The 26,108-nt window shown below is 35.5% G+C and overlaps 1 protein-coding gene across 2 annotated transcripts in view; it reads left to right on the top strand.

Annotated features, from left to right (window-relative positions):
* The window catches only part of thrab (thyroid hormone receptor alpha b), a 628,197-nt gene that overhangs the window by 517,643 nt on the left and 84,446 nt on the right, over positions 1 to 26,108 (top strand). The window contains exon 1 of one of the 2 annotated variants that reach the window (XM_043253351.1): positions 14,613 to 14,748. The exons of the other annotated variant lie outside the window; for it this stretch is intronic. The gene's annotated coding sequence lies outside the window, so the exon portion shown is untranslated. Of the gene's footprint in view, positions 1 to 14,612; positions 14,749 to 26,108 lie in introns of those variants that run through there. 2 annotated transcript variants of the gene reach the window in all.

The raw sequence follows: 26,108 nt of genomic DNA, 5'->3' as shown, positions 1-26,108 counted from the left end.
TCCGTTGGGTTTTGGACTATAGAAAATAATCAGTTTTTGACGCGTTGTGTTTATCAAGATACTGAACCAGTGTACTAAGGCAAGGTCACATGATTGTAACATCATCACCACTTTTTGTGTTTATTTAAATGTTTGTTAAAAATCGCTGTAAAAGTAAAAGTTAATCACGTTTGAGTCAGATTTACGTAGTTTTGTATCCACCTATTAGCATCCACCGTTTGAACTTGAAGGCATAAAAGATCATGAGTGATATAATGCTAATGCATTTCATGTGAGCGTAAAAGATGAATATATCCCTAAACCTGTTTGTTAAAAACTCACGCTCTGACTTTGTGTCGAAGATCAAGTGCTACCTTGTTTCTATAGCACGCTGTTTTAACCAACCTTGATCACAGTTAGAGATTATCACAGATCTGAAAAAATCCAGTCTACGCAACTTAGTATATGTGTTGCATCAGTTTATGAATGGGGATTACACAAAAGCTTGTTTTCAGTTTCGTTGCTTTAGCGATGTTTGTTTGAGTTTGAGGTGTGTGTTTGTGTGTGTGTGTGTGTGAGTGCCTTGTGTGTGTGTGTGTGTGTGTGTGTGTGTGTGAAAAAGAATGCACCGTGTCCCTGAAAACTGCAAGTCAGATGTATTGATGATTTAACAGCAGAGAAAATGCATCTGGTCATCACCTCCATTTTGAGTCATCTTGGGTAATGTATAACTTCTATAGATAGTGTACACTAAAATGGATGACAGGTCAGTTGGCAAAAAAATCAAAAGCACTTATAGTTAAGGGTTAACAATGATGTTCAATACTAAAAACATATTATTTTGTAGTTATTAATATTTAAAAACATTATTTGCACTGCATATGTTTCAGATATTCATCTTTTTATGTTTTTATATATCAATTATATATTATATTGTTGGTTGTGTGGACATAATCCTGTGAGTCTGTGTCATTGAAATAATCTTGATCCAGATTTCACTATGAAACTGTGCACCGAGGAAGAAATCCTACTTTTAAGAGGTCTTTTATATAAACATTCACACTTGGACCAGTTTCAGGAGCTGAAGGTTTACAACGCTGTTGTGCCACACCTCTTGATCATTTTTTTTTTTTTTTATTACGTCTTTGATAGTTAGACCATTAGTTACACCAGATGCCTATTTTACCACTAAATACCCACACGTATTAAACCCAGAAAGAAGCTTGTCGTCATTTATTTTAATCCTAAAAGAGCAGCTTGATTTTTCAGCAGAATCATACTTTGGGCTATTCTGAACTTGTATGTCAGCCCATGCTGTTTGCTGCTTGTATAGTTTTTGTGTTCAACAGTTTACAGGAAGAAATAATGCTGGAAAACACAGTGAATAGAGATTTTTTTGTGCATTGTACAGCTGTAGGAAACCGACAGCTCTCCCGCTACAAGCCAATATGTCTTCCATTAATTTACAGCGCATTGTCAGATTGGATGCAACTCCTGTTTATAGTCACATTTCTGGCTTCTCTCAAAGAAAAAGTTCTTTATCTCACAGGAGGTTTGTGAATGAGTTTTCAAGATTGATGTATCTGTGTTGTGTCATGCAATGAAAAGGAAAAGTAAGTGGTTTCGGTGGAATTGCTGTTGAAAAGAAACTTTGACCGTCAGAATCGCTGTTTCTTCAAATAAATAGTTCACCACAAAATGACAATTGTGCCATTTGCTTTTGCACAGCATAAAAAATAAATATTTGGAAAAGCGTTGACTCCACATTGTCCATTGCGACTTCCACAGAAAAAAGGAAGCTGGAACTATCCTTTAAACATTAGTTAGGAACTCATTTGGCTCATTACAGTTGCAAACAAGCGTGGGCAAAATAACTTGATTTAATTTTAATTTGAACAATGCAGCATTTTTTTGCTATGCTCTGGAGTTATTGACTCGCGGAGTCTCAAAGTAACAAACTGCATGCAGCTTCAGCAGAAAGCTGAGGACTGATCTTTGCAGTTTACCGCACCTGCAGAAATTGTGTGATATGTTGTGAAAAGAAAGAGGGGTTGAAAACTGACGGTGAGATTCCATAATGAAGGTTTGATCACATCATCAGATTACACATGGAGATAGAGCATTGGGGCCCGCATAGAGGAGCGAGAAAACTCAACTTCACAACTGGTCTGTTTTGTTGATGCTGCACGCTAATACTTCTATACTGCCTTGAGTTTACTATCATCCAGCTTGTCCAGATCTTTATCTCATCCCTGAACACCTGTTTTTTTGCCCCATTGCTTCTGCTGTGGCTTTACCAAACAAAGTAGCAAACATTTTGAAAGACTGTTTAAGCCTAAACATTACAAGACTCACATGTTGCGTAATCGTGTAGTTTTTTGAGACGACGTGATTGGAGTTGAGCCTTCACAAAGTGGAAAAATAAATACGTCGCAGACAGAAGTTGCTTTTGGTAGGTATTTTGTTCAAATAAAAATTCAAATAATAAATGCTGATTTGTGCACTTTAAAATATCTAGCTTAAAATAAGCGTAGAATGTAAAATGGAAGTAGGGCTTGATTTAAAAAAAAAAAAAAAAAAAAAAAAAAAAAAAAGGTTTATTGTGATATTATTTTCCTGAATAACTTGACATGGGTTTTGAACCACAAGCACACCCGACCATTTATCTGCTCAGGTCAAAATTCAAATGGAAGAGTATCATAATTTTAATAAAACTCAAACAGTCTGAATACTTTTATTTATTTATTTATTTTTAAGTTCATATTGCTGATTTGGAAGGTATGTTGTTTCAACCATGGGAGGATGACAATTCACAATTTTTGACATTAATGTACTCCTCCTGTGTGGTGTGTTTTGTGAGACAGAATGGCAAACGCCTACAACAGCCTAGCAACTGCTTGGCAACACCACTTTGTCTGTCAGGTTGTGTTCTGTGCCTGTTCTGACTAATCTGTCTGTCATTTCTGACTGTCTTTCTGTCTGTTTGACTAGTCTATCGGTCTGTCTTTTGGAATAACCTGTCTGTCTATTTAAGGGTTTTAACAAACTTTCAGGCAAGTTTTATTTTGATTTTATTTTTTTTTGTAGTTGTTATATATAGAGAAATGTTTGTGTCCTTCTTGTTCTGGCTTCCAGTGTATGAATTCCGAAAGAAGCTTCACTCTGGGATATCAGGAGGATGTAATGATGCTGTAGATTTACGGCCTCACTTTGCAACGTTCAGCATGTTTTATCTCTGGAACACTGCCGATGGTCAAGCCACATTAACTTCAACAGATACTGTAGAGAACAAGAGGTGTTCTGGAGCAGGGTCTTGTTCTCAAGTAAGTTCTGTGGGACTAAGTGTGCTGTCATCCACCTCTCTTGTGTGAAGATTTATGTCATGTACTCTTTATTTCTAACTTTAGTACTAAACTTGACTGACTAGTTCAGGAGTAACTAGTATAATTTCCTCTCTTACTGTACATCCAAGTAACCAAATATATTAGTAACTGCCTGTGCTATACTACAAAAACAATTGCACTAGTGTTAGAATGTTGGTTAGACTCTCTCTTTTGTTCACCCAAGGCTTAATTTATTTACAAACAACAACAAATAACAACAACAAAAATGCATTGTAAAACAGTAATGTTGTGAAATATTATTCCAATTTAAAAATGACTGTTCTCTATTTTAATGTATTCAAATTGCAGTTTATTTATGTGTAGGTTAAACTGCCTTTTTAATTCTGATTCTTAGTATTTCTGTGAAAACTGTGGTACCATAATTTTGTTTTATTTTTTTAATTCAGAATATTTCATGAATAAAAATAGAATTAACTAATTAGAACGTCTTTACTATTACTTTTAAACTTTGCAAAAAGTTGGGTTGGGTTAAATGTGTATCTGAACCTTCTGGATAGTTTTATTTAACTACCCTAATGAAGTTATAAATTAAAATCTGACACCTTATTACTAGAGGCATCAGCAATAATCAAACTGAATATTAAAAAAAATATATATATATATGATATAAAAACAATATATTTCTATTCACGATGTAAAAAATTTCTATATACATGCATGTGTTTGTATTTATATATACTTTACATATCTGTGTATAATGTATATATTTGTTAAAAAGTTTTATTTTGGATACGATTAAATGTGATTCATTTTTGTGGCACTGATTCATAGTCATTTCTGAGCATGGAAAATAATACTTGCCATGATTATTATCTACTTTCTATAGGAAAATTATACTTGAAATTGACTGGAGAGTGCATTTCTGAGTTAAAGCTTGACCACAAAAGTGGCATGGAATGGATTTGGACAAGGCCAACAGTTGTATTTGTAGTGGGCTGTGATTCATGAGCAAGTGAGAGGAGAGGGCCTGGCGTGAGACCCCAGCCGAATGACCCTGAACCAGTGAAACCTGAAGCAGCTGTATCCACCCCCATAAGACACCACATAAACACTTTGTTTTAGGTTCTTTTCACACTCGATTCAGTTGCTTGTTCGAACTCAAGTTCGATTCCGTGCTTCTTCCCTTCCCCACAGTTCTCTTTCATTGCATTTTCAGTCTGAACGGCAGTAATACGTTTGCGTCATCTCCGTGAGTTCCTCTGTGAGTACTAGTGGCAGCTGTTTACTACCGTAACTAGGTAACGACGAGACGCCAGTTCCACTGTGTTACTGAAAGCATTTATCCCCTCTGGATTTATCACCAAAACTTTAAACGGCAAGACACGTGAAGAATGCGAGCTTCCTCACGTACAGGTGACTTATTTTGTGACAAGCAGAGTGGAGAAATGGAGCAAAGTAAGTGTGACCGGGAGCATGTAATCTAAATTATGCTTCATTGATCATTCAAGATGGATTGGTTTCATACTAGTTGTGAACCGTACACTATTCTCGAGCAGCGTGATTTATCGAAATGAAACCAAAATCACAAGATGACTTGCGAATGTGATTATGGATTTAATTAAATTATACTCTCTGTGTGTTTCAGAATGAAACACAGCACTGTTTTATTACAGGTAAACATTTCATGATATGATGTTTTCAGTGTCTGAGTGGTTCAGTTTGCATTGAATGTAGGAATGTTTCCCCCAATCTGTATTATTATTATTATTTTTTTCAAATTCCATTTTTTCATTTTAATATTTCTAGATTCCATTTTTTCCATTACATTAAAATTTTATTATTAAAAAGCATATTTAGTTTAATTTATATAATAAACAATTTACTATTAAACAGTGATTTATTAAGGAAAAAAAATTATGTTCAATGACCCTGTGGAACATGTTTTATTTTATGCTAAAATAAAATATTTTTCTGGTAAATAGGCCTATTCATTTTAAAAAATGTTTTGGTCATATTTTTTGTAATAGTAGCAGTAGCTACTATCATTAAGTAATATTTCTGTTAATGTTTCTTCAAGTTATTGAAGTTACATTCACAGCCACTTTACATTTTACACTTTACATTTTATATTCTACACTTTACTTTATTTTTTATACTTTACTTTGCACACTTCTTTTTATACATATTTTTATACATATTTGTTTTTATATTTTATATTTATATATTTAAATTCTGTTTTCTATTTTGATTTTGATGCTGGGCGGTTGGTAAAAACATTTCACTGCATGTGCATTACCATGTATGTGTATGTGACAAATAAAGTTTGAATTTGAATTTGATTATAATAAACTTTTACTTCGACAGGTTGGTGTGAAGACCTGTAGGTTTGCATGATTCATGTTTAAATTTGTAGCTTAATATTCACAGACACTTTCTGTATCACATTTTGATTTCAATCACTGACCTACTTTACATTTGTCCATCTAAAAATTAGCACATTCACTTACAAGCCCGTTAAACACTAAATGCTGCTTTTATGATTGGATTCCGTGATTCCAGATGCATTTCAGTATTGCAGAAATCCTAGGGCCCTAATATTTTTGGTTTCTAACTTGCCATCATCAGCTGGGAGGTTTATGTCTTCATTTATATCTCAGTTTGGTTCTAAATGAAGTCATGGGCTTTCAGAATGCCCCCTGCCCACGTTCCCACCTGGCTGAGGTATGTGGCGGCCCATCACATGCAGATCAGCCATCCATGACCCAGTTTAAACTCAAACCTGTGTTTAATAAGATAAGAGGAGCCTTGGACTGTGTCACGAATGTTACTGATGTAAGGCTCGTCTGTAATAATGGCCCGGAGCTTTAGGTTATTGCCTTCTTGTGGTCATCAGAGCAGAATAATTTCAGAGTTTGACATCAAAAGACACTGTGTGGCAAATTGTGGCTTCCAGGTATCACATCAAGAAAATCAGGCCACAGAAAATGTAAAAGGAAGCATATAGAAATCTCATAATGACTTGATGGCACCGAAGGTGAGAGTCATCCATTTATAGCCGTCATAAGTTCCTTGCACGTTTCTAGAGCAAACATCTGCAGCAGGCAGCTTGGTATGTCTGCCTGAAAGCCAGAGAGCTTGCTCATCTGACTTTAACAAGTGGTAAAAGTAAAGGGAAAAATAGGTCATGCCTTTGAGAAGCAATGCTTTATCTGAAAATGAAAAAGGTGTCAAACGCTAGCTGCCTCGCTCTCTGGCTGCTGTACAGAGTTGAGACAGGAGAGCTATTTGACTTGGCATGCGGACTGGGCCCCATTTTGGCTTTCACCCCAGCAGATCAATCTCCACATCGGTGAGATTGTGTTTTTCTCTCTTTCTCCCTCTGTGTGTGAAAGCTTACTCTATTGGTTTTTTTATTTTGTCTTGAGGCTGTTCGATCAATCAGAAATAAACAGAATATAACTTTGACAAAAAAGGAGCATTACTAAGAGAAAAGCAGTTGTGTAGTAATACAAGAGCTTGTTGATTTATCAGGTAGTTGCAAGATATTTTTGGTGATTTTTGTGGGCGTATTAACTTCAAGATTGGTGGCGTTGTGTATTTTGAGGGTGACATTATTTGAAAGTTTCTGTCATAAAAATGGTTATGCGATCTCACCCTGTATCATAACTTGAGGAGCGTGTTAAATAGTGATGCACTGAATTTTTAACACAAAAAACTAAATGAATTAATGTTAACTTGGGTCTTTCATTAAATTTATTAAAGTAAAGTTCTTTAGTGGAACAAATTTAGCATGTGGAGAAATAGATGCTGAGCGTGGTCAAAATGTTTAATTGGGACTTTTTTCAGTGGTTTTGGCTATCCAAAGCAATTTTGGCAAAAACTGATTGATTGATTGATTGATTGATTTTGTCCAAGTTTTAGTATTACCAAAATGATTTGGTACCACTCTAGTAAAAGTTTTATATATATATATATATATATATATATATATATATATATATATATGTATATATATATATATGTATATATATATATATATATATATATATATATATATATATATATATATATGTATATATATATATATGTATATATGTATATGTATATATATATATACATTATATTTCAGACCAAGTATTAATAGTATGAAAATTATAATTACAAATTATTTGGTGTACTACTTAAGCACAACACACATTTCATAATATTAAACCTAAAGTGTGCTTTAATGTCACTATCGATGATGACTTATTTGCTTTTTACGTCTTTAAAATATACTTTTAATTATACTTGTTGTTCCACTTCACAACCAAATATAATTCAGTCCATCTCTGGTTGGAATTCTGCACCATTGAACAATGAATCATAATTCATTGCAGGGGTATTTTATTAAGCATTTAGATATGTTAATGCTTTTTAGTATATTTATTTTCACTAGGATAGAGTTAGGTAAAATCTGTTTTGAATTGATTCTTTATTCGTCACCACACAAAAATGTTAACTAAAGTCATTTTCCACAGCTAACCAGAGTTATGTGTTCAGTATCACCAAAAGCAGCCAGTATTTTAAATTGTGGTGACACAAACCACATTAATCAGTGCTAATGTTATTTCATGTAATTTAAGGTCATATTTTCTTGTGCCTTACATTTTGTCGTTGTCGTCTGGCTAATCCTTTTGCCTCTATCAAATGACGAATTAATTTGAGTTGCGAATGTTATTAATTGACTGGCCTGCAACCTTTGACTTCAACAACAAAAGATATGTGAAACTTCTCATTAAAAGCGTTGACAGTCTATTCATTTTTCAGTCCTAACTATGCAGTTGTGTGGCTAGTTGCAGTTTAATATTGTTGTTTTAGTTTTTTTTTTTTTTTCTGTCGTCTGACCTATTTTTGAGTCGTGACCCACCAGTTCTGATGTAGTTAGCTGTGAGATTTTACATGTGGAGCTCCAATCCAGCAGACACATTTTCCACAACAGCCATAAAGCGGCTGCCAGTTTATTTGCTCATTTGTCAATAATACATTACGGGCTGACCATCTGTGTCAGCTTCCAAATAGAACACATATTTATGCACATTTGTGTGCAGCTAGTGAATCAAGTGTTATTGACAGTTTGTGTGAAAGAGGTTTATATCACGGGGTGGTTTAGAAGCTGTTTAACTGGTATTAAAATAGTTTTATTTCAGCTTCTATTCAACATCAGTATATACAATTTTTACAGCTTGTGATGAGCATTTGTCGAATGTGTACTGCTAGCCTCAGTCCGTCCAAGATATAGATGGCAACCAGTACAGATTTGAACAAATGTTGTATTCGTCCCATTCGCTCACCAGTGAATCCTTTACAGTGGATGGGTGCCGTCAGAATCGTACTCAAGCGCCCGTTAAAATCATCACGCTAATCCACAAGTAATCCATAAAAGCGAAACAATCCCATTATTAAGGTGGCTTTAACCATAATCCACGACTTTGTGACAAAATACCAGCCCGAAATCCGTAATAATTCATGCGCTCTCACATCAAAACCCAACAACATATTTGTTTAGAACTGTTATGGACTTTCTGCTTATAAACAGTGTTTGATGCGTGCATACTTCACTTCTGATTCAGACGAGACTAATTGTTTCAATGTTATGGAAAGAGACATGATTTGACGTTAAAAACATCTTAATGATTAATTTGTTTATTGCTTTTCACTTTAATAATGAATAATGGGACGGGCTATCGTTTGATTATTAAAATAATTTCTATGCTTTTATCAGCTCTCGTTCTGACTGTACTCCTATACTGCAGAGAATCCATTTGTGCGCATGTGATGAATTTCTTTTAAAGTTCAGTTATGTAAAGCAGAATTCTAAACCAATAGGATTTCGAGGTGGGTGGGGCTAATGTGATTCCACACAAGCTGTAAGCCAGTAGTAAACCTCACAGTGTAATGTTGTTTGTTTGCAATTTACATGGAAAACTATTTTTTTATTGCCTGATCCCTTTACACATGATGTGGTGCTAGTCTTTCATTCACAGGCCTCCAAATATCTGTTCTGTTATTTTTTTCTTCTCGACTTTGTTCTGGTAGAAGGAGCATATGAGCTTTAACTTTTTACTGACCCTTCACTGTCAATAAAGGCAGAAAATCTCTTTTCTATGAGCAAGTAAAGCAGTTTTTTCCATAGGCAGGGTGTTCTGCTTTCACTGGCCATTTCTCACACTTAAGACCACACAGTATCACCTGGAGCCTGGGGAATAGGCTGTATGTGAACCCTCTCCTGTTGCCTCTTAGCATAATGCAGCATTGGCTTTAAGCCGTTCCTCTGGAGGCTGTTGTGTGAATCTGGGCTCAGCTTAGAGGAATGGCTCAGATGGCTTTATTTCCACAGTTGAGCTTGTTTTTTCTTTTTCTTTTTTTGGGGGGGCGGTGGCAATATCTGATATTTTATTTATCCCTTGCTGGACACAGTGAAGAAGGCTTACTTGGGATTAGCATGGGAATTGGATGAACGATCCATACACCAGTGGCGGGTGAGCAAGATACTATGTTCTGTGTGAGGCTTAAGGCCCTATGACATTTCATTTAATTTTTCCCAATTCCCCCTTCCCAATCCCAATTTTTCCTTTTAATTTTTCCAGATCTCTTTTTTTTTTTGTGTTTCTAGAATCTATTTGAATGGTTAAGTAAAATTTAATTCATCAAAATTGTGTCTAATTAAGTGAAATCATGAAACTTATGAAACTAAATTTTTAAGGCCTTATAAAGTAGTTTTTTAAAATAGAATTTTACAAATTAATTTCGTAGAATCTATTTTAATAGTGTGCTTGAATATTAATAATTAAATGCATCTCTAATTAATAGGTTTTTAGAAAAAAAGTATATATTTCTTTTGTAGAAATAATGTATTGTGAATGTACATTTTTCTGGTAATTATATTTTTGTGGTAAATATTTCTTTTAAAAAATTATTTTATTGTTATTAGTACTATCGTTACATTAAATAATATTTATATCAAGGTTTCTTTAAATTAAACCTAACTTTTATTTAGACTGTGATACAGTTTCTATGATATGATGGATGATATTTGTATGATATGATGAGTTTGAGTTTTACTCAAAAGGAATAGTAAAATGCTCATGAACTGATTCTCAGAGCAGTATTAGAGATCACGTTCAGACCTTCATGTACTTATATATTGAGGTGGCAGAGGCTGAAAGTGTCATGCGTGTTAGTATAAATGTAATATATGTCTATTCCATACATTGACAGAAATGCAGAACGTGCAGGATTCATATTTAAATGGTATTTTGTTTTTACCTCAACTGAATAAATAATAAACTGTAAATGTTTTTAGCATTCTGAATTTTTTTTTTTAATTTAAGTCATAAAGTAGGCAGGGCACATTAAAACTAATCACAAGTTTCGTCAGACGTGTAAAAATGATACTAAAACCCCAAGTATACTTTGTTTGTGTTACTTAGTTGAACGCATAACCTTTCTAAGTCTACTCCTTTTGGTGTAATGCATGGATGCACTAGATGAGAAACTGTTTTCCTGCGATGGAGTAGCATTTTAAATAAATGAAAGTGTTTGTTTTGAGATGAGACATGATAGTCGTTTCCTCAAATACATTTTTCCAACTTGTAACATACTAAATCAACATTCAGAGACAACATTAAGCACTCCGTGTGTGTGTGTATTTTAAGCCTGTGCTGTCAATCAACATTAGCCCACATACTGAGTAGCGCAAGGACATTAGATCTCTTTGGAAGCATATGGGTAGCAAAATTATTATTTTTTTTACAGTTTTTGCTTGAACATGTTAAACATATCTAATCAATTTGGGTAATACAAACACTTATAAAGCTTTAAAATATGTTTTTAATCTACAAATCAAAACGGACGTAGAAAATGCCAAATGTAAACGTACAACAGAATTTTCATTGTAAAATTAAATGTTGCACATTTATGGGAAAATGTCAGTTTTTAATACAGAATACATGCCATTTTACATATTCCATTAATTTTATTTTTCATAATACTTTTCAAAATGAATTTTGCTGTTCATATGCTTCCATAGATCATAGTGTGTGTGCATGTGTTCAGTGATTTGGAATGTAAAGACTATATATTTTCGAGTTTATTATAAACCAGCGCAACAAACCATAATCTACCCCACCTAAATTTATGGTCAGGAGCTGCCACTGCCTACATGCTACATGGTCAGAATTGTTCAGTGCTCTCATTTTTACCGCTGTATATGTACCTCCCCACTCGTATGAATCATAATTCTGAATAGCAGCAGTTATTATATTTTTGTACATTTAAAATGAATCAAATTGACAGCTTGCCAATCAGAATCAAATTCATACCTAGCCCTAATGTTAGGACTTTCTTTGAGTCATGAATTGTGGCCCATGGTAGGGCAGAAAGCTGAGTTTAACGCCTTGTGACTAAACAAAGGGCTCAAAAATATGAGTGTGTACGCCAAAGTGTAAAACATATAACATAAAGCATGATTTAAAAAATTATTTTTTTGGTTTGACGTGCCACTTTAAAAATGGCGTGAATTTGATTTATTTTTGTTCATGCGTCTGGAGCTGCCGAAGCGACTTGGTGGCGCTCAAGCACAAAAGCGGTCGAACACGAAGTAAAGAAGACGAAGAAGATGCACAGAAGCAAGATGAATGTAGAGCTGCTCGTCTCGTTGGTTTCTGAAAATAAAGAGCTGGAGCTTCTGCTCGAAATGTCCACGTTTTTTTTTTTGCCGGTTAACAGGGAAGCGTCGTGAATGGTTTCGACAATTCTGTGTGACAAAGCGAGTCTTCTGGCACCCTTCATCTTCTGTGTAGCAAGCGAGTGTCAGAAGCATAAAAGTTTCATAGCGCCACTTGTGTACCGGGTATTTCTGTATTTCATTAAACGCCATTGGCTCATTGTCGGTGAAGAATCGTTTGGGTATGAACAGCGAAAAACTCTGATATGAGACTTGAGACTGGAGCAGAATCATAAATTAGTATTAGTTTCGCTTGCTGGTCCTAATTATCAAACTGTATGTGTTTTTTGGGATCTCTCAAACTCCTTTGTTTCCTTCAGAGTCAACTTGAACCCCTTTGGCAAATCAGTTGTTGGATTGTACTGTCGCTGCTGTCTTCAATAAAATTCTCATCCATATAGCTTATGGTTTCAACACAGGAGGAACTTCATTATTCATATGCTAAGGTTATTGGATAGGGTGTAGGAGAACTTGTGCCAGACGTCAATTGACTAATGTGTTAGAGCCTTTTGCTTTTTTAATGAAAACTTCACTGTAGCACTTTGCGGTAAAGAAAAACACATAGATGGGGTTCCAATAAAGGTGTCCTGTGTCAGTATGGGGGGATCTAGCACGCATTCAAGTGACCTACATAGTTTAACTTGATACACAGCAGTCCCTTCTCAACTGACAGTAATTGAGAGCTCCCCCCTTCACCTTGCAACATACAGTAGGTAACTAAAACTTAAATGCAAAGATGCCTTTTTGTCCCCCTGCGCTCCCATCATTGTTTCAGACCGTCTGATATAGGACCATTGAGATGCAAATGGCCATGCTTAACGAGCTGCAGATCTTTGCCGTCATTTTCTATACACCTTTATTGATTCATTGTACATTGACACCACGTCACAGTATGTGCTCTCAGAGATATACAGTAACACTTGATATTCAGTGACAAGATCAAAAAGTGAAAGTTCACAAGATATCGTTTCGGCCCGGGTCTTCAGTTTCAGCGTCGCTCTTTGTCATACGGGTGGTCTAGCTTAATGTTATTCGTCTCTCATCCGTGCATGTGGCGTCTGTCATCCAGCTTCTGTCTTAATCGGTCGCCAGGGATGACCTTTTCTTCCTCACCAGACGAGAACATCAGCAGGTTTAAATGCCATCAGATTTGGGCTCCTGAAATTGTAACCTTTCTTAATGGAAACTGATGAAATCCGCTGGAAATGTACAAGGGACAAATCTTTTCACATAAATTTGGCACAGGCTCAGTGGAAGACACAGTGATTTAATAAATGATTCAAATAAAAGCAATTGTATATGAGTTTTTATTAAATCCACGTTTACTGCTGCTTAAAGTACTAATAACTTAATAAAATGTTTCATGTTCAAATGTATTATTGTTGTTTAAAGAGTTTATCACACAGTACCGTAGTGATTTCAGTGTTTTAATATTTCAGTGTTTGACAAGAAATAAAGGATTTCTTTTATTTCATTACAAAACATAATAATGTTTTTAAATTGCGTGCATTCATTTCATTACTATCTTTTTTGGAGAATATATTTGTACTAGAAAATTCAAGAAAATATATTTCAAATAAAAAAACATATTAACTAGTATTTTTAACATGCTAATAGATGTAATGTTTTATGAATTCAATAGATTTAGACATCCTTAACGAAAAAACACATACGAAATGTGGACAAAACAAAAATTGGTGGTAAAATGTGTCTGTGTGTTTTTTTTTTTTGTTGTTTTTTTTTTTTAAGAACAACTATAGATGAAAGATGGAATCTAAGTACATAGATGATGTATTTAGAGATTTTATGTAGCAAACCTGAGCTCGTTTATATTTTACTGGCCCACTGCATGAGCCATTAACTGCAAATGTAATTCAAACACATGTCACACCTCTGGTCACTCTGATCTGAAAGGTTTACAGTGGTGTCAAAATGGTAATAAAACCTCTTAAGCATAGTAAAATTGCCTCTCCAATAATTTTTTGAATGTCTGCCAAGACACACACACACACACATATATACATATATACGTCACCTCTGCCATCATTTAATATGAAAATTTTCAAGCAAAAAGGTCCATTATCTATTGTCAACAGTGTAGGGATGTATGAACATACAGCTCACAAAGAACTCATTTTCAAACCAAGTAGCTTTCTGCTGGCCTTCGGGCAAATGTAATATCTGCACGGGGAAATCTTTGCTTGAAATGCATGGCTGCATAGATTCCTTAAAATGACTGGATTTCACAGAACACTAAATGTGACTGCACCTTAAAATCGGTGCAGATGTTATTTGAACATGGCACTTTCATGACAGAGTTCTGTATTTACTTCAGCTCCTTTGGCTAGGCATGGCTTTAGGTGTAACCTCACTTAGCCACAGGATTATGTTCGTAAGCCTTTTAGAGGTATAAGCTGGTCACATGAAGCCTGTAATTGGTCAACTTTGACCCAATGACTTGCCTCGATGTCTTGTGAACATAGTTACTGAGTGCTAATCTGCACTGTCTCTTTTCCTCCCAAGAACAAATTCTCCTATCGGATGTGTACGGTCCATTCTGCCTCTAGACCGGCTTCTGCTTTCAAGATGCATCCTCTTCATTCTAAGGTGTAAATAGGAGAGATTGAATCACTGGAAGACAGGCACTTTCAGGCAAAGGTAAGAGACACAGCGCTCTTCTTATATTCAGGGGTCTTTTGATCTCATGATCCTATCATCTGGAGCTTACATAGAAAATGATAGCATTGCTGGGATTATCTGTTTATACGTGTTGAGATGAAAACAGCTCGATATGTTCTGTTTTGGTTTGTTGTGGGCTTTTTTTTGTTAGGCTTAAATGTCAGATTGATTTGACTTTATATGATTTTTCTTTATATCTGCTTTTCGGTGCGGTGTTCAACCAGAAGAGTAGGGGAAGAAGCGGGAAGAACTAGCCGCTATCTTGCTTGATCATAACTAGGCTAACTCAAAGCTACATTATCTTAAATAGCTAGTAATGATATAAACAAGCTGAAGAGTGTTTGGTGATTGAATGAAATATTATGCAACGCATTAAAATATTGCTACACAAAGCCCTGAAGGAACAAATCACACATATCAAGTTACTCCATAACCTTTGAGTCTATCAATGCTCTTTTTAATCTTATAGGAGATTTGAGACTAATCATTCAACAAAATTTAATTATATTAATTACATTTTAATAATAGCTGGCATTCAATATAATAAATAAATAAAAATAAATATTTAGCATGTACAGTACAGCTATAATATCAGCATGCATACTTTTGAACACAAATATCCTTCATGTAGCTACAAGTCACCTTTTCCGCTGTCAGTGTTTCTTAAAAGTATCCAAATGTCCATGTCAGTTCAGTTTCCGCATAGGAAGGGGTTTTATAGTGCATCAAATCACATTTGAGTTTTTGTACTGCTACAGGTGAGGATTCACTTTCTTTTTATACAGTTCGGTGTCTGTTCAACATCAGACAGAAGCCCTGCAGCTGTCTGCAGAAATATTACAGCTTGAGCTCGCACAAGCTCCCTCTGGCCATCTCTTCAGTTGGGGCTTGCTGAAGAAAGTGGGCTGTGCTCTCTCAAACATTGGGATTGAGCTAAAGAAGTCTCTCAGAAAGAAATTTGCACACTTTCCCAAGAGGTTTTTGCGAAGGAAAAGGGTAATATATGAGTGTAAACAGAAGAGATGGACAGTTTTTCAAATTTTAGCAATAATTGTCCTTTGGTATAATGATATGATTATGAGAGACTCAAGTCGGAGTTGTAATAGTCTCTTTTTGTAAAAGTTTGGGATCAGAAAGATTTTTAATATTTGTTTTTAAAAACATTTCTTATGCTCATCAATGCTGTATCTAATCAAAAATTAATAAATAATAATTACATTAATAATTAAAAAAAAATGTTATTGCATTTTAACATAACAGTATTGTATTTTAATAAAATGTAATTCCTGTGATGAAAATCTGAATTGTTCAGCATTATTACTTCAGTCTAATATTTTTGGGATCCATAATACTTTTTTTAAGGTTCTAATAAACAATAAAGTTAAAGTTAAAAAGAACAGTGTTTATTAGATTGGAGTCAGTCATTTATTTTATTTCCTTTTAAAATAAAAAAGAATGTAATACTTTTATTCAGCAAGGCAATTAATAAAAAGTGATAGTAAAGACTTTCAATACATTTATTTTGAATGAATGCCGTTCTTTTCTTTGATCAAAGAATTACAGAAAAAGTATCACATGTGGTTACAACAGCTTGATTAAAATAAGAAACATCTGAGCAAATATATGAATAATACGTTTCAATATTCTTGATGAATGGAAAGAGCAGATTTTATTACATATGTTAACATTAACATAAGGTCATACTGTTACTTTTGTAATGAATCTAAATAATTTCTTTAAAAAATAACTTTGAATGGTAGTATGGTAGAATGGCAGAATGATGCCAATAGGCTGAAAATTATTGAGATAAAAGTTTGTCAGCTATGTCGCCCGGCCCTAATCTCAGCATCTGTTTTATTTCTTTACATTTGCCGGTTTTTCAGATCTTTGGGAATCTGAGCAGAAACGTGTGTTCTTTTGAATCGCTGAAGTCAGCAGTGAAGTTGCCAAACGCTACACAATACTTCCATGGATTGTGATCAACTTCTCAGTCCTGGAACAGTGGGCTCTTGGCTGCGCTTCTGTCCGTTGTGAAGCACCTTCATAATTCCACCATTCATTCAGCATCGCTACGATCCTTGACATGATGTGAGAACTTAATTTAACATAATGGGCATTTAAGTACTCACTTTGAAATTGTTTTATTTCATCGTGAAGGCCAAGAGTAGAACTTTCTGACATTTAAAACGTCCTCTATTAAATGCTGAAAGCCTCACATGAGCATAGCATTTTGTGCCACTGTCATTTCATTTTTTTTCTCAGATTTTAATGAGAGCTCCTTCTGAAGAACCCATTTGCTGATTAGAGGGCTCATTAGTAGCTGTGCGAGAGGAGGCCCAGAGCAGGAACATGAGCATTGTGGGACAAAAGGGAGGTGGGCTAGGACCGGAAGACATCATTCAGTTTGATTAGGAAATGATAGTCACATTCAAATTAAATTGATGTCACTGTATAATGGCAGCAGATGGAAATATTAGATCGTTCCTGTAGCTGTGAGAATCTGAGAGCTGGATTGTGTTTAATTATAATATATTTGTAGGCTAAGGTGATTCAGTGATTTATCCTGGCAATATTTCCCTGTTGTGGCTTCTTAAAAAAATACATTAAGCAACTGTTGAGAAGCCGCTATAATGCAATAGTAATTCCTTTTGGAGAGCGGACCAAAAAAATATTGTCCCTTCTCTCAGTTTATTTTTCATTGTGGTAGCATAGGAATTAGCACAGTTTGGGTTCCTGAGAGAGGAAGTGAGATACTGAAGGTGTGATGAATGTCTTTTGTGTTTGGCTTTGGGTTCTGTAGTTTTCATATCCGTATTTTAGAAAGTTTTGTGTTTGAAAGGTAGCTGAAGCGGTCTTGCAGATTAACCATAGCGAATGTAAAAAAAATATATTTGATGTTTTGATTTACTTCACTGCAGTTTTGACGGCGTGGTATTGTAGGCTTTAGCATAAAGAAATCCTTGACTCTGTTTGCTAGAGGGAGTCAGTGAGTAGTTAGTCTCGCGTAGCCAGACCTTCAGACTGATGGCTGAAGGTCTGGAATACATGGTAGCGTTCATTGGCCATGGCCCGACCATGAGACATGTCAAACAGCCAGTTACAGTTCATTTCATTCAGCGTCACGCGGAAATGGCGCCACGATTAGACACCGGCGTGAGTCTATGCCATGAATTTTATATATTTCACATACTTTTGAAAATCCAGTGTTTAGTTGATTCAGGTGAAGCGTTAAAGACCGCGACGAACCGTCTGCCAGAAATCATGTAGAATTTAACCAATCCGATGAAGACTTTGAAACTCCTGAAGTGTTTCCAGATAAGCGTGCGATATGCATCAGACTTTCAGCCAATGCTCTGTGACGTCTGAGGCTGAGACTAGTGAGTAATTAATCACAGCAATGCTAGTAACTTTTCAAAGCGGCGTCGTTTTTTCAGAACCAAGCTGCTTTTGCTAGTGAATAGCATTGCATAGCAAAACATTTTAAATCTATCATTTTTGGTATTATTTTTGTATTACTGAGATAATAATCAGCGAAACAGACAAAAAAGTCTGTTTAATTTGAATTATTCTGTTTATTGGAATACCTTGATTCACAGACTTATTTGATTCCCCACACTGACTATGCAATTTTTTTTCGTATTAAAGATATTTTTAAAATATAGTCTATATAAGAATATATTTTGTAGAATTTATTTAGAATTTAGTTTATAATTTATTTAATAGTTGTTACACACACACACACACACACACCATATATTATGTTATTTGATTCAGTTCCAATCTACATTTTAATGTTTTATCCATGTTCATCTCACATCCTATTTATCCAGGGAAAAATATTTTTGTAAATAATCAATGCATTTTTAGAATTTTTCTTAGCATAGCATATTTTATAATTATATTTTATAATAAATTATTATTTACATTAATATATAAACACATTTATAACAGTGTATAAACACATTTTACAGTATTGCATTTTTGAATAAAAGAATTTAATGAATTGAAAGATCATTCACTAACATTGTGTTTTGTGTATTATCGTACTAGTGAAAATATTTAGCGACCAACACCCTGTTGATGATAGCTACACTTTTTTACTCCTGTGTAAACATTCCTTCTTTGCTGTCTCGCTGTGGAAGTGTTGGATGTGGAGCGGAACAGCTTCCTGGGTGATGATGTTGTCATGGAGAGATCTCCTGTGGAGCCCTCCTGGCATTTTGTCCTTTTCCCCCTGGGATGTGTGTGTTTTTATTTCATATCAGAAGGAAGTGGTTCACAGTATAGTGACACCTCCGGAAGCATCCTGCACGGAAAGACATCAGCCAATTACTAGTGAGAGAAAGTGACTTGAATCGAATTGACTTGTATATGTATATATATATATATATGTGTGTGTGTGTATATATATATATATATATATATCCTTTCCCAGTTGGCTCTCTCAGTTGTCTGGATAATGATCTTGGTGACTTTGGTAGTGGGGATTATTTATTTATTTGTCTTTTTTTGGCCCTAATATGCAAGGTTTTCCATGCATTGAAAATATTTTGGAAAGGTATATTGGTTTGATAATTTACAGCCACTGATAGTTTTTTGTGGTGATTTATGGATATTAAGATTTGTCAATATTGACAGTATTTAATTATGCATTTACTGTAAATTGCTCATATTTTTACATTTAGACTGACCTCAAATCATACAGAATTTAATGCGCTGTTATATACAGTATATAATATCTATTTTTCATTGCTCGTTATAATGTGAGGCATAAATTTACTTTTAGAATTGTAATGTTTTTACTGCTTTATTTTCTATTTAAACATTTAGACATTCAATGGGTTTTCTGCCTTAACATGAAAATGATTTTGATCATTTTCTCTAGAACACACGATCATCCCATATCTCATTTATTCATAGCAGGCAAAAAATATATTTGAAGTTTTAATGACACACGTGCTTAGTTGATCCATGCTAACACCTAAATACGTGATTGGATATTTTTGTCAGTTTACAAAATGCAAAGTGAGTGAGTAAAAAAAAAATCTAAATCAAATCAATATTTGATGTTACTACCTTTTGCCCTCACACCAGCATCAATTCTTTATAGGTACACTTGCACAAAGTCAGGCATTTTGTAAGATATTTGTAGGTGTATGATCAACCAGTTATACCAAACAAGTTCTAATGATCATCAATGTCACACGTAGGTTGATACCCAGTCATGAACTGAAACAGAAACAGCTGTGTAGGAGGCTTAAAACTGGGTGAGGAATGCCAAACTCTGCTACCAAGGTGAGTTTGTGAAAAACAGTTTCATGTCATGGCAAGACTGAGCACAGCAACAAAACACAAGGTTATACGGCATCAACAAGGTTTCTCCCAGACAAAGATTTCAAAGCAGGCTGGGGTTTCAAGATGTGCTGTTCAAGCTCTTTTGAAGAAGCACAAAGAAAGCGTCAACATTGAGGATCGTAGATGCAGCGGTCGGCCAAGGAAACTTAGTGCAGCAGATGAAAGACACATCAAGTTTATTTCCCTTCGAAAATGCTGATGTCCAGCAGTGCCATCACCTCAGAACTGGCAGGAACCAGTGGGACCCAGATACACCCATCTACTGTCCAGAGAAGTCTAGCCAGAAGTGGTCTTCATGGAAGAGTTGGAGCCAAAAAGCTATACCTCTGACGTGGGAACAAGGCCAAACGACTCAAGTATGCACGAAAACATAGGAACTGGAGTGCAGAAAAATAGCAGCAGGTGCTCTGGACTGATGAGTCAAAATTTGAAATATGTGACTGTAGCAGAAGGCAGTTTGTTCATCAAAGGGCTGCAGAACGGTACAATAATGAGTGTTTGCAGACAACAGTGAAAAAATGGTGGAGGTTCCTTGAACGTCTTGAGCTGCGTTTCTGCAAATGAAGTTGGAGATTTGGTCAGGATTAATGGTGTTCTTAATGCTGAGAAATGCAGGGAGATACTTATCCATCATGCAGTACCATCAGGGAGGCGTATGATTGGCCCCAAATTTATTCTGCAGCAGAACAAAGACCCCAAACATACAGCCAAAGTCATTTAAGAACTATCTTCAGCTTAAAGAAGAACAAGAAGTACAGGAAGTGATGGAATGGCCCCCCATCTCAACCCTGAGCCCTGATCTCAACATCATCTAGTGTGTCTGGGATTACATGAAGAGAAAAAAAGGTGTGAGAAAGCATACATCCACAGAAGATCTGTGGTTAGTTCTCCAAGATGTTTGGAACAACCTACCAGCCAAGTTCCTTCAAAAACTGTGGACAGGTGTACCTAGAAGAATTGCTGCTGTTTTGAAGGCAAAGGGTGGTAACACCAAATGTTGATTTGATTTTGTTTTTTCTTTTGTTCATTTACTGCATTTTGTTCATTTATGAAAGTATATGCTTACCACTTCCAATTTTGAAAGAATTCTTTGTTTACAGCATTTTTTTCATACCTGCCTAAAACCTTCGCACACTACTGTGTGTGTGTGTGTTTGTGTGTGTGTGTGTGTATTTATGTATGTCTCATTGGACAAGCAATAAGTGTTTCAAACTATAATTTCAGCTTTTTTGGTGGGCTGTCTTTTGTGTATCATTATTGCATATACTGTGTCTCTTCAATTCTGAAGTGTCTAGTTGGTTTGTCCAGAATGCTTTAAAGTGTCTTAGAAAACGAGTTCAGCTGTTTTGACAGAGAAGACCATTGAATGGACAAAGGCAGGATGCAATATTGATTAAAAGGCTCTGATGCTTTTTCTTTCAGAACAGGATGGGCATCCATTAGCTCTCTGGAGCAGGTTAAATGGCCTTGCATGCTCTATGAATTACATTTAACTCCTTACACGGTTCTTCCAGTGTGACTGCATTACCTCCAATGATGGGAATTAGCATGAATGAACAGCTGAATTGAGACAGCATATTGGAATATAAACATAGCTCCATAACCCATTTAAATGAGTTATTTCTCATCTTCCGGTAATTTCGATAATGAGTACAATGTTACATTTTGAAAATCATGACCAATAATGATAAAGACCGCAGCCAAAAGCCACATGTGTATGTTGCACTCTGGACTAATGGAGACGGACAGAACGGAAGCAGTACACAACTGGTGCATTACCCACCAGTGACATGTGGAGGCATATAGGAACTTGTTTCTGTTATAAATTTCCTGATGAAATTGCTTACATTCAATAAGCTGTATCTCTGCATTCATCTCATCGCATTTCTCCCTTGATTTTGATTCAATAGAATCCAATAAAACACAACAGCAGGCAGACCTGCTGACCAAAATTAGATTTAATTGAGACTGTCAGTGTTTTTCTATGCTCTCTCACTTTCTGGCTTTTGTGCTAAAAAAAAAAAAAAGCATCAAGTTCAGCTTCGGAGCTGCTGTTTATCAAGCACTCATTGAGTTTAATTTCAACTGCCGTCAAACGATTCTTTTTGGAAAAGCAGTTATCTGTACTAGCTACTAACAAAAAGTATGCCATCATGTAAGCTACTTATTAAAAATATATTTCATATATTTTATTAGATTTTAAATACATTTGATTAAAGTATGCTTTTTTTATGTTTCTATAACAAAAAGTACCATCACTACTTTTATATAAATATCAATGTCTATTTTTTGAAACATGCAATAATTGCTTCTGGACAGTTGTCCAAAATAGGCTGGATCTTTGTCGTTCTCGTTGAACGGTAATGACAGCGGTGGACTGAGCGTGCGTCGAGGTGTGTGTTTGTTGTGCAGTTTGATACGGCAGTGAAATCTACACCGTACTGGAGCTCTGCCAGACATTGATCACGAACAACCTGTTCTTATTCAACAGATCTTTTTCAGGTGTTTACTCTCTACCAGTCAGCAGTTGGAATATTTCAAGGTTGCCTGACTGATAGCTTGGATTTAAATAGCCTAGGTATACCAGTAAAACTACTTAAAATAACCTGTGTTTATGTGTGCGATATTTATTGCAACCTTCTAACAGTGTGTGTGTGTGTGTGTGTATATATATATGTATGTATGTATATGTGTGTGTGTGTGTGTGTGTGTGTGTGTGTTTAATGATAGCGGTGGATTGAGCGTGCTTCAAGATCAACATGATCAGTTCAGGGTCCAGAAATGTAGCAAGGACATCTGTAAAATAATCCATGTAGCATCAGGGATTCTACTGTATTTGCTACAAAGCTACAAGAATAGTTGTATAATGACTTTATTCAACAATTAGCCTCTTCCGCATCTCCCTGGCTCCCTTTTGGAGAGGATCCACTGAACGTAAACAGCATATTGTTTTTGTTCAGATCAAAACATAACAGCTATTTATTTATTTGGTCACACTTTATATTAGGTGGCCTTAACTACTGTGTACTTGCATCAAAACATAAGTACTGTGTTCTTGTTATGTTCATATTCTAATACAAAACACTAATGCCGCTTTTAAAGGTTGGATACGGGTAAGGTTGGGGGCAGGTTTGGTGGGTTAAGGTGAAAGGGATGGGTCAACAGTGTAATTCTAAAAGCACGTGTCATTTTTAAAAGTACAGTGTAAAAACATGTATGTACACAAAAGTTGGACCATTTATTTTAGTAGCCACTTAATAGTGTAATACCATTATTTCTATTATACTAGGCAATTTGGTATTGAAATGCAAATTCTTTGTTTTCCCTCTGATCTCATGTTGTAGGCATTGCCTAGAGTATTTCCGATGCGTTAGCTTTACCACATAGTATTAATGTATATAAGCATCTTATACAAAGTGACTTATGCAGTCAAAGAATGACCGCATTTACAATAAATGGGCACTCATTGTTTTATTAGAGACTGCGGTTTTTCTCTCATTTACAGACCAAACATCGGAGCTGTGCATCTAGCCATATAAATGGCCATTAGGCAACAAAGACCAACTCTTCCATGAAATATACGTGCTTAGCTTTATTTAAAGACAGTTTCCATGCATTCGTCAAAATCGAGAAAGAGATTAACTTTACAATTACTTTTCTTGGCCGCAGCCTAACAGACCCCTGCCAGTCACAACGTATGGTCTGTTTTTCTTAAATGCACTTCACTGACTTTAATCAGGAATATTTTACCGTTCCCCACCATATGTGTGTGAGTGTCTGTGGGCTGGATGTATATTTTGGTGGAGCCACATATAGTGATGTAAAGTCTTCGACCTCATCCATTCATCATGTGCTTATAGTGTTGATTTTGCGATTAGAAAACGATTAACAACTTTCCTCCATTGTTATGAAAGAAACGGTTTAGAAAAAGAGGGCTGAGAGGAAAGAAGAGAGGGCCGATGCGCACATTTATTTATTCTTGTCTGCCCTGCTCCAAATCTTCTTGTTCATTGCTATTCTTTTTTCTGCTTTTAGGCGTTATGCTAAAAAGAAAATGCTACATTTTGCTTCTCAATAGAGCAGCATGCGTTCAATAACGTTACTACTGTACAGTAAATGTATAGGGATGTCTTATAAACGTCTTTCCGTCATCCGTTGTTATTTTCAGTTCTGCTTCTTTCGCTTTCATGTTACTATAATGCCACTTCTGTTACGATGGAATGACCAGGAAGCCGCAAGAATTGCTTATTCACTTTCTGATAATGTGAAGTATGCCACTCGCGAAACATGCAAATGCATAACAGGAACCTTAAGGGCTCTGTCACACTTCCTTTCCTGTCACTCCTGTATTTCATCACGACCACATCCCCTTGCCTCTGACACCTGTTGTCTCATCTCATATTCTCTTATCTCTCACTTTTATCCTCTCCCCACTATCTATACTATCCCGTTTCTACTCACTTTACCATCTTTACAAGAATCCCGGGTTCCTATAAATACATTCATTTTTGCTGACTTCGTATTCATTTGCGGTTACACACACCACAAAGCCTCGTCCACTGGAGTTCTACCAAATATTACTTTTCAAGTGTTTTTCTTCATTAATGATTCATGTTTTAATTTATGAATTGGAATTATATGTACACCGTCAGTGGAAGGCAAGCAAGCACTGGATCATTTATTTACAGCGTCGTTGCATTAAACACGAAATAAATTAAGATCAACTTATTGTATCCTTGAAAGTGTGAATGATTTTCAAAAAGCTAAATAAAATTGAAGTAGAAAATTTCACTAGAAAATACTTCAATTCAATAATTCAATTCAGTGTTGCATGCCGTTTTTCTAACCGTTAATGAAATTGATTAGAAATAATATTTTGAAAATTGTTTCTACACCAGTGCACATTTTTATTTATTATTAAATAATGTATTATTTTACAATTTTTCATATATTTTAGAATTATGCAGGTTTAAACAGTATTTCATTGCCATATAAGACTTACAACAAACAAACTTCAATTTATAAAGAAATGCATTGTTCAGTTCGAATTTCTACACAGAAATGTATTGACTGAAATTTGACTAAGCCTGCTAATGCATCTTGTTATTTCAGTCGGAAAAACAAATACTTACTGAAGCAGCAAAGTGATAAAATGTGAAAAATCAAATGCAGTCTTACAAAAGCATCACAGAGTAACTGCTGTTTTCGAGTATTTGTCAGTGCATTTACCGAGATACAAGCCCAGAGGGCATGCATGCAAAATGTCATGCAAATTACTGCAGCAGTTCATGAGAAGATTTTTAAATGTTTCATCAAAAAATGAAATGAGCAGAACATTGAAATACCCTGCATGCAAACCCTGATAATCGCTCACCGTACAATCAAAGTGTTAAAGTGTTTTAAAACAAATATGATCCATTGTATATCCCTTCTCTCTCTCTCTCTCTCTCTCTCTCTCTCTCTCTCTGTCTCTCTCTCTCTCTCTCTCTCTCTCTCTCTCTCTCTCTCTCTCTCTCTCTCTCTCTCTCTCTCTCTCTCTCTGTGTATATAAATGTATGTATGTAAATATGTGGTCCGTGTGTAAATTTAAGACATACATTTTAATAAGCTCCTGGTGTTGAAGGGTGGATGTGATCAGACTTGCATGGAGCCTACGGTGCATGTCGCTAATGCAGTTTTGCTCTTTTATTGAAAGTGATGGCAATGGAAGGCCTTGTTCACTCCACCAAGTAGGTTATTTCTTTACCCGTATGTCAGGTTTATGGGCCCAGAACATTTCTGCAATGTTAGGATTGTGGAGCGTTCCCCGCCATGCTGAATATGCAAACTCATGTCAAACTGTCAGCCAAGAGAGCTACTCAGAGCCTGGGAACTATTACATTCTTGTTAGACCAGTATTCAATTTCTCATAAGCTCTTGTAAGAGCCTGATACAGGGCTGCTGAAGCAGATCCATGAGTACGACCTACCCATGCAAAGAGAAAA

The sequence above is a fragment of the Puntigrus tetrazona genome, chromosome 12 (assembly GCF_018831695.1).
Source record: "Puntigrus tetrazona isolate hp1 chromosome 12, ASM1883169v1, whole genome shotgun sequence".
NCBI lineage: Eukaryota > Metazoa > Chordata > Actinopteri > Cypriniformes > Cyprinidae > Puntigrus > Puntigrus tetrazona.
The sequence above is the reverse complement of the archived record's forward strand: the minus strand, read 5'-3'. Positions and strand labels throughout refer to the sequence as shown.